This window comes from Ictidomys tridecemlineatus, chromosome 7 (genome assembly GCF_052094955.1).
Source record: "Ictidomys tridecemlineatus isolate mIctTri1 chromosome 7, mIctTri1.hap1, whole genome shotgun sequence".
Classification (NCBI taxonomy): domain Eukaryota; kingdom Metazoa; phylum Chordata; class Mammalia; order Rodentia; family Sciuridae; genus Ictidomys; species Ictidomys tridecemlineatus.
In genome coordinates, this window is record NC_135483.1 from 152,823,206 (window position 1) to 152,833,342 (window position 10,137).

A 10,137-nucleotide genomic window follows, 5' to 3' on the forward strand; every position below is an offset into this window, starting at 1 on the left:
GGTTTTATCTTTGCTAAATTCTCAGCTTTTGTTTTGTTATTGTTAGGCTATTGTCAATTTCATTTTTATTCTTATTATGTTCTCTACATATATATATATATATATATATATATATATATATATATATATATGATCTTCCAATTTTCTTCTTCATCAGTCCCCAATACTTTCATTTCTACAGTACCTCTGAGACTACTCTTGTGAAGGTCACTATAATCTCCATGTCATCTCATATCAGAAATTACTTCTCTGCCCTTAGAAATTTGAAATTTGAGCCATTTTAAAATAGTAAATCATTCTCTCCTTCTTAAAATGCTTTCTGATCTAGCTTCCATGACTTTTTCCTGTTTTCTTCTACCTCACTTGATGGATTCCTTTGTTGTCTCATTCTCCTGAATGAGCTTACCAGTCTCTTAACCTCCAAATGTTGAGAGTACTCCAGTGCTCTATGTACCTCTAGCTTATCTCTGTGTTCTCCTTAACTCTATGAAATCCTATGGCTTTAAATACTACCTCTAGGTCAATAATTCTCAAATCTATATCTGTGCTGGACTGCTCCCTTGAATGTTTAATCAATACACACACTGTCTACTTGATGTCACCATTGGCTATCCAGTAGGCATCCCAAATGTTGTATGCTCAAAGAATTCCAAATCTTCCATGTCCCCTGCCATACATTCTCCCTTTGCTCTTCAGCTTCTTACCCCAACCTTCGTGTCTCCTCTGTTTCAATAATGGTATGATTAACCATTCACTTGCTCAAGACAGAAACATACAGCCATCCTTGACTTCTCATCTTCAATCCTTAATCAAACTCTATTAACCCTGCTTTCAAAAACATTCTCCTATTTCATCTATACTGGTCTGCCTCCACTACTAACTACTCCAGTCCAAGCCAATCGCAATTCTACTTGGATGACAAAATGTCCTTTTAATCGCTTCCTGGCTAACACCCACAACCCCACTTCAATCCATCCTCTAAATGAGTCAAAAGAATCGTTGAATATATAAATTCTTCCCATGCCCTGCCCATTGTGCTTAAATGAAATTTAAAACATTGTATTTAAATTCTTTCCTTAAATCCCTACACCACTGAAAGGATCTCCTACCTACTTTGAGGCTTCATCCCATGCCACTCTTTACCTTGCCTAATATATTCTGGCTTCAACCTCAGTCTACAACCACAATACTAACTTCTCCTTTGGAATGAGCTGTCCTCTAAAATTCAATTTGTAGACTTTTTCTTGTTATTTAACTTTGTCTATCTTTACTAAATATCTTATAAAAATAATCTTTCAGAAACCGTATACTTGGTACCATGGACAAAGTTACTCAAATAAAGAAATCACATTCATAACATTATCTGCAAATGAAGCCAGTGTCTGATTAAATTTACGATGTTCTGTTCTTCTACAAGTTCTGTTTGTCTTCTGCAGACAAATAAAAAGTAGAAAAATTTAATGATCATGTAATATAAGGTCCTATCACTGCTTCTTTCTAGTGTTTGATGGTGCCACAAATGTCTGAAATCTTTCTGGGAAAGTTGTATTTCTTTGTGTACTACTATGGCCAGAAGACACAGCTTCAGGGCCTTCAGTGAAATCGCATCTGTCACTTAATAGGTCAGGTAACCAATATGAGTATACCTGCTAATTGCTGAGTATGCCCCTTTTAGCCATTGCTCTGGCCTTTCTAAATCAAGCAGTACCAGCTACAGTTGTCAATCCAACTTGCTCTATTTTCCACTTTCATCCATGTGCTATGAAAACAGGAAAACTCATTTAGACATGACTGATCTTGAATTATTGTGTATAATGCCATTAACATCAACTTCAGAATATGGATTCCCCACTTGTATGTATACAAATACAATTATTGACACGACCATATTTTGATTTTTATGAAAAATATTCACATGCCCCTCCTGACATTCAAACAGCCTTGGGTTATGCTATGTGTAGTGATTAAGACTGCAACTAATTAATTATACAACCTATGTGGCTAAACCAAACCAATGTAATGATCATCCAAATTAAGTTTATCAGTCCCCCATCAGATTGTGAATGTGAACTGACCAAGCCTCCACCATCTGGATCACTAGGCAATGCTGAGCTGACGTGGATCTGGGGCAATCAGTCTGGACCTCTCAGAACACACACTGAGCCCGGATCAGCTGAATTCAAGCTCCCGTTCGCCTGCTTCCCAAAGACAAACAGCTGTGACTCAGCACTAATCCGGCTGAAACAACCGGTCAGCCCTTCTGATCCTACGGAGGTAAATGCCAACCGAGCCTTCATAGGTAGTGGCCACAGGTTTGAAACGGGGCTTGGGAGAGACAGTAAGGACCCACCCGTTGCATTGGTCACCCAGCAAAGGGAAACGAACTGTTGCCATTTGCAAGAGATACCACCATGGCAGAGAACTGATGTCACCAAACTGCGGCGGAGGAGATAACTTCATTGAAACCTGCGGCTACAGGTGTGTAATCCCCTAGCCTTCCCTCTCCACACATCAGGGAAACCTTAAGAGCCCCTGCCAACTCTCCCATGAGCATGATAGCCAGACCAAGGGAATCAAATGTGGCGCAGGACCCGCGGAGCGGAACTCCCAGCTACCACTCCCACCAGTGCTGACAGCTGAGGTCTCTTGCACCAGCTACCAGGGGCGTAGCTACCGGAGGGCAAGCAAATTCGCTGAGGATTCTCAGCCCCAAGCTCCACAAACTTAGGGTCTGAGGGAATGGCAAATAGGGAGAGTGTGCCCAGTCGTTCTTGAAAACAAGGCTCCCAGGAGCAGCAGACCTGGCGTGTAGCCAGTATTGTGGTGAGCGACACCCATGAGAGGGGCCTGGCTAGAGGAAAAGTGGGGAAGTGACTAGACACAAGAGGAGGCCCTAGGCACTCAGGATTGGAGACTCGCCCAGTCTGGGAGGAGGAGCTGCTGCACAGTGATTGGTTCCCGCGGATTGACAGGAGAAACTTGGCCTGAAGGGCACAGCGCCACCTACTGGAAGAGAAGTTAATCAAACTCTAAGACTGCATTTATTAGTTTTTTTTGGGGGGGGGGTTCTTTCATTTTCATTTTTCTTTCTTGTTGTTTTTTAAATTTTTTTTAAATTTTTTTTCAATTTTTTTCCTTCTAATTTTAATTTTTATTTTTTTATTATTATTATTTAAAATTTTTTTTTCTTTTTTTATATCCTATTTTTTTCTTCTTTTGTCTTTTCATTTCTTTTCAACTTTCTTATTCCCCCTTCTTTGAATTCTACCTGCTTAATCTCATTCTCTTTAGTGACCTCTTCCCTTCCCTTCTAATACCTTTCCTCCCAAGCATCAAATAAATTTATAGGAGTAAACAGTAACTCAGCAGTCAAACAGAACAAGAAGTAACGTGAGCAGCTTGAAAAAGCAAGGAAGAAAAGGAGTACAAACAATGCAGGACAGCCTAAAGATTCAGGAGGACCTAGAGTCATCAGAAAAATGGCCATATAAAGAAATCAAGGAACACCTTAGACAGATGGAATGGAACCTTAAAGAGGATACGAGACAGCAAATTCAAGCAGTGAAAGAACACATTGAGAATGAATTACATAAACAGATAAAAGAAGAAGTTAAGCATCTTTATCAGGAGATAGAGATTATAAAAAATAATCAAACAATAATTCTAGAAATGAAGGAAACGATAAAACAAATTAAAAAGTCAATTGAGAGTATCACTAACAGAGTGGAGCAAGTAGAAACCAGAACGTCTGATAATGAAGACAAAATATATCATCTTGAAAAGAGTCTAGCCAACTCAGAAAGGCTGGTAAAAAATCAGGAGAAAAACATCCAAGAGTTATGGGATAACATAAAAAAACCAAACTTATGAGTCATCGGGATAGAAAAAGGTACAGAGATTCAAACCAAGGGAATGAGTAACCTGCTGAATGAAATAATTACAGAAAACTTTCCAGAAATAAAAAAGGAAACAGATATACAAATTGAAGATGCATACAGGACACTGATCACACAAAATCACAGTAGACAAACGCCAAGACACATTGTTATGAAGATATCCAATATACAGAACAAAGAGAAAACATTAAAAGCTACAAGAGAAAAGAGGCAGATTACATTCAGGGGAAAACCAATAAGGTTAACAACGGATTTTTCATCACAGATGCTGAAAGCAAGAAGATCATGAAACAATGTATTTTAAACACTGAAAGACAATGGATGCCAACCAAGAATTCTGTATCCAGCAAAATTAAGCTTCAGGTATGACAATGAAATAAAAATCTTTCGTGATAAACAAAAGTTAAAAGAATTTGCAGCCAGAAAACCAGCATTGCAAAGCATTTTGAGCAAAATACTACATGAGGAAGAAATGAAAAACAATAACCAAAACCATCAGTGAGAAGTGCCTCGGTAAAGACAGAGGGCGAGGGGAAAGATAATCATGGAGAAACAAATTTTTTTTAAAAAAAAAGGATAAATAATCAAACATGGCTGGAAGTACAAACCATATATCAGTAGTAACTCTAAATGTTAATGGCTTAAACTCTCCAATAAAGCGACATAGGCTGGTATCATGGATTAAAAAAAACAAATCCAACAATATGCTGCCTCCAGGAGACACATCTGATTGGAAAAGACATACACAGGCTGAAGGTGAAAAGATGGGAAAAAATATACCACGCACACAGTCCTCGTAAGCAAGCAAGGGTGTCCATCCTCATATTGAATAAAATTGACTTCAAGACTAAGTTAATCAAAAGGGATAAGGAAGGACATTATATACTGTTAAAAGGAACCATTAACCAACAATTATCAATATTTATGCACCAAATAATGGTGCTGCGACATTCATAAAACAAATTCTCCTCAAGTTCAAGAATCAAATAGACCACAACACAATAATTATGGGTGACTTCAACACACCTCTCTCACCATTGAACAGATCCTCCAAACAAAAGTTGAATAAAGAAACTATAGAACTCAATACCACAATCAATAACCTAGACTTAACTAACATATATAGAATATATCGACCATCATCAAATGGATATACTTTTTTCTCAGCAGCACATGGATCCTTCTCAAAAATAGACCATATATTATGCCATAGGGCAACCCTCAGTAAATATAAAGGGGTGGAGATAATACCATGCATTTTATCTGATCATAATGGAATGGAACTGGAAATCAATGATAAAAGAAGGAAGGAAAAATCCTACATCACATGGAAAATGAACAATATGTTACTGAATGATCAATGGGTTACAGAAGACATAAAGGAGGAAATAAAAAAATTCTTAGAGATAAATGAAAATACAGACACAACATATCGGAATCTATGGGACACAATGAAAGCAGTTTTAAGAGGGAAATGCATTGCCTGGAGGTCATTCCTCAAAAAAAGAAAAAAACCAACAAATAAATGAGCTCACAATTCATCTCAAAGCCCTAGAAAAGGAAGAGCAAAACAACAGCAAATGTAGCAGAAGGCAAGAAATAATTAAAATCAGAGTGGAAATCAATGAAATTGAAACAAAAGAAACTATTGAAAAAATTAACAAAACTAAAAGTTGGTTCTTCGAAAAAATAAATAAGATCAACAGACCTTTAGCCATGCTAACCAAGAGAAGAAGAGAGAGAACTCAAATTACTAACATACGGGATGAAAAAGGCAATATCACAACAGATGCTACAGAAATACAGAAGACAATTAGAAATTATTTTGAAAACCTATATTCCAATAAAATAGAAGATAGTGAAGACATCGATAAATTTCTTAAGTCATATGATTTGCCCAGACTGAGTCAGGAGGATACACACAATTTGAACAGACCAATATCAATGGATGAAATTGAAGAAGCCATCAAAAGACTACCAACCAAGAAAAGCCCAGGACCGGATGGATATACAGCAGAGTTTTACAAAACCTTTAAAGAATTAATACTAATACTTTTCAAGTTATTTCAGGAAATAGAAAGATAGGGAGCCCTTCCAAATTCATTCTATGAGGCCCATATCACCCTGATTCCGAAACCAGACAAAGATACCGCAAAGAAAGAAAAATACAGACCAATATCTCTAATGAACCTAGATGCAAAAATCCTTAATAAAATTCTGGCAAATCGGATTCAAAAACATATCAAAAAAACTGTGCACCATGATCAAGTAGGATTCATCCCTAGGATGCAAGGCTGGTTCAATATACGGAAATCAATAACAGTTATTCACCACATCAATAAACTTAAAAATAAGAACCATATGATCATCTCAATAGATGCGGAAAAAGCATTCGACAAAGTACAGCATCCCTTTATGTTCAAAACTCTAGAAAAACTAGGGATAAAAGGAACATACCTCAACATTGTAAAAGCAATCTATGCTAAGCCTCAGGCTAGCATCATTCTGAATGGAGAAAAATTGAAGGCATTCCCTCTAAAATCTGGAACAAGACAGGGATGCCCTCTCTCACCACTTCTGTTCAACATAGTTCTCGAAACACTGGCCAGAGCAATTAGACAGACGAAAGAAATTAAAGGCATAAAAATAGGAAAAGAAGAACTTAAGTTATCACTATTTGTGGCAGACATGATTGTATACCTAGAAGACCCAAAAGGATCTACAAAGAAACTACTAGAAAATAAATGAATTCAGCAAAGTGGCAGGATATAAAATCAACATGCATAAATCAAAGGCATTTCTGTATATCAGCAACAAAACTTCTGAAACGGGAATAGGGAAAAACACCCCATTCACAATATCCTCAAAAAAAATAAAATACTTGGGAATCAACCTAACAAAAGAGGTGAAAGATTTATACAATGAAAACTACAGAACCCTAAAGAGAGAAGTAGAAGAAGATCTTAGAAGATGGAAAAATATACCATGTTCATGGATAGGCAGCACTAACATTATCAAAATGGCGATATTACCAAAAGTTCTCTATAGGTTCAATGCAATGCCAATCAAAATCCCAACGGCATTTCTTGAAGAAATAGAGAAAGCAATCATGAAATTCATATGGAAAAACAAAAGACCCAGAATAGCAAAAGCAATTCTAAGCAGGAAGTGTGAATCAGGCAGTATAGTGATACCAGATTTCAAACTATATTACAGAGCAATAGTGACAAAAACAGCATGGTACTGGTACCAAAACAGGTGGGTGGACCAATGGTACAGAATAGAGGACACAGTAACCAATCCACAAAACTACAACTATCTTATATTTGATAAAGGGGCTAAAAGCATGCAATGGAGGAAGGATAGCATCTTCAACAAATGGTGTTGGGAAAACTGGAAATCCATATGCAACAAAATGAAACTGAATCCCTTTCTCTCGCAATGCACAAAAGTTAACTCAAAATGGATCAAGGAGCTTGATATCAAATCAGAGACTCTACATCTGATAGAAGAAAAAGTTGGCTCCGATCTACATATTGTGGGGTCGGGCTCCAAATTCCTTAATAGGACACCCATAGCACAAGAGTTAATAACAAGAATCAACAAATGGGACTTACTCAAACTAAAAAGTTTTTTCTCAGCAAGAGAAACAATAAGAGAGGTAAATAGGGAGCCTACATCCCGGGAACAAATTTTTACTCCTCACACTTCAGATAGAGCCCTAATATCCAGAGTATACAAAGAACTCAAAAAATTAGACAATAAGATAACAAATAACCCAGTCAACAAATGGGCCAAGGACCTGAACAGACACTTCTCAGAGGAGGATATACAATCAATCAACAAGTACATGAAAAAATGCCCACCATCTCTAGCAGTCAGAGAAATGCAAATCAAAACCACCCTAAGATACCATCTCACTCCAGTAAGATTGGCAGCCACTATGAAGTCAAACAACAACAAGTGCTGGTGAGGATGTGGGGAAAAGGGCACACTTGTACATTGCTGGTGGGACTGCAAATTGGTGCGGCCAATTTGGAAAGCAGTTTGGAGATTCCTGGGAAAGCTGGGAATGGAACCACCATTTGACCCTGCTATTGCCCTTCTCGGACTATTCCCTGAAGATTTTAAAAGAGCATGCTACAGGGATACTGCCACATTGATGTTCATAACAGCACAATTCACAATAGCTAGACTGTGGAACCAACCCAGATGCCCTTCAATAGATGAATGGATAAAAAAATGTGGCATTTATACACCATGGAATATTACACAGCACTTAAAAATTACAAAATCATGGAATTTTCAGGGAAATTAATGGCACTAGAGCAGATTATGCTTAGTGAAGCTAGCCAATCCTAAAAAACAAATACCAAATGTCTTCTTTGATATAATGAGAACAACTATGAACAGAGCAGGGAGGAAGAGCAGGAAGAAAAGATTAACATTAAACAGAGACGTGAGATGGGTGGGAAAGGGAGAGAAAAGGTAAATTGCATGGAAATGAAGGGAGACCCTCATTGCTATACAAAATTACATATAAGGGGTTGTGAGGGGAATGGGAAAATAAACAAGGAGAGAAATGAATTACAGTAGATGGAGTAGAGAGAGAAGATGTGAGGGAAGGGGAGGGGGGATAGTAGGGGTTAGGAAAGGTAGCAGAATACAACAATTACTAATAGGGCATTATGTAAAATTGTGGATGTATAACTGACGTGATTCTGCAATCTGCATTTGGGGTAAAATTGGGAGTTCATAACCCACTTTAATCTAATGTATGAAATATGATAGGTCAAGAGCTTTGTAATGTTGTGAACAACCAATAAAAAAAAAGAATGAAAACAGCAAAAAAAAAAAAAATTAAGTTCATCAAAAAATCCCAAACTGAAGTTAATGATGCCCTTCAAGTTTTGTTTGTTTTTGAAAGAGTAGGCAGAGAATGTCTCTCCACTGGAAATGAGGATGGGTATTTTATCCCATGATTTTCTCTATAACTATTGGTAAGAAGATCATAAATACAACAGTCACTAATATGTCATTATGTAAAAATGTGAATGTTTAACCGATGTGATTCTGCAATTTGTATTTGGGGTAAAAATGGGAGTTCATAACCCAATTGAGTCAAATGTATGAAAGATGATATATCATGAGCTTTGTAATGTTTTGAACAACCAATAAAAAAATATAAAAAAAAAATTAAAAAAAAAGAAGATCATAAATAAAGTAGTTACTCTAAACTCCCTTGCAAAGGTTATCATGAATAATAGTCTGGACTTAGATTATACCTGGCAGACTAAAATGTGTCCTACTTTTACCCCTAGGATTTATACACAATAAACTGAGTCCAGGACTATGGGAAGCATAGTTGAAGTCAATACTGCAGGGTGACCTAACCTTGCTACATGGGGTCCTGTCAAAAATATCTATAACTAAATGCTATCTGAAATGAATTGGATACATTTGGTCTCAGCCTTTGACTATCATATTAATAAGAGTGGTCAATTTGAGTACACGTGCATGGGTAAATTTAACTTGGCCAAGAATATTTAGGACAGAGGAGATTTATGGGAAAGATAATTTTCCATGGACTCTGATTAAAAACTGCATGTTCTTTCCAAGGATTCCCTGAAGACAAGGTCTTCATTTCTCTTTAAGACAAGGTCTTTAAGACAAATGAAGACAAGGTCTTCATTTCCATGGCATTTCTCAAGGTTTTGTTTTCAATAATCAACCCTCAAGTATGAGGTAATATACCTGTAATTCACTGAGTTAGCTTAATATAAAATAGGTGGCTTCACCAAGTCCTTTGTTCCTGAGCTACAGCACAAACCCACTGCATAAATAGCATCCACTTAAGGCCTCTAAATTATCCTCTTGAGATTTGGGAACAAAGGGAAATGATGCAAAAATGACGGCCATGTTGCTTGCAATATCATGAGAAATAAAGTCCTTTATCTCTGACCCAGAAATTTCATGTCTTCACACCTTCCATGAAACTGAGACAAGTATGCATATAACTTAGTGGCTTTTAAGGAGAATAAAATGAAATCCCAGAACCTGACAGTATCCACTGTTGGGTTCATGGTTTAGTCAAACATGTGAGCAAATTCTTAGAGTCTCTCCCAAATGCACAAGACAGTACGTTGAATCCAGAATCTCTGGATAGTGTGATAGATGATAAACGGATGAATGGATGGATGGATGAATGCATGAATGGAAAAGGAAAAAAAGAAATGCCATT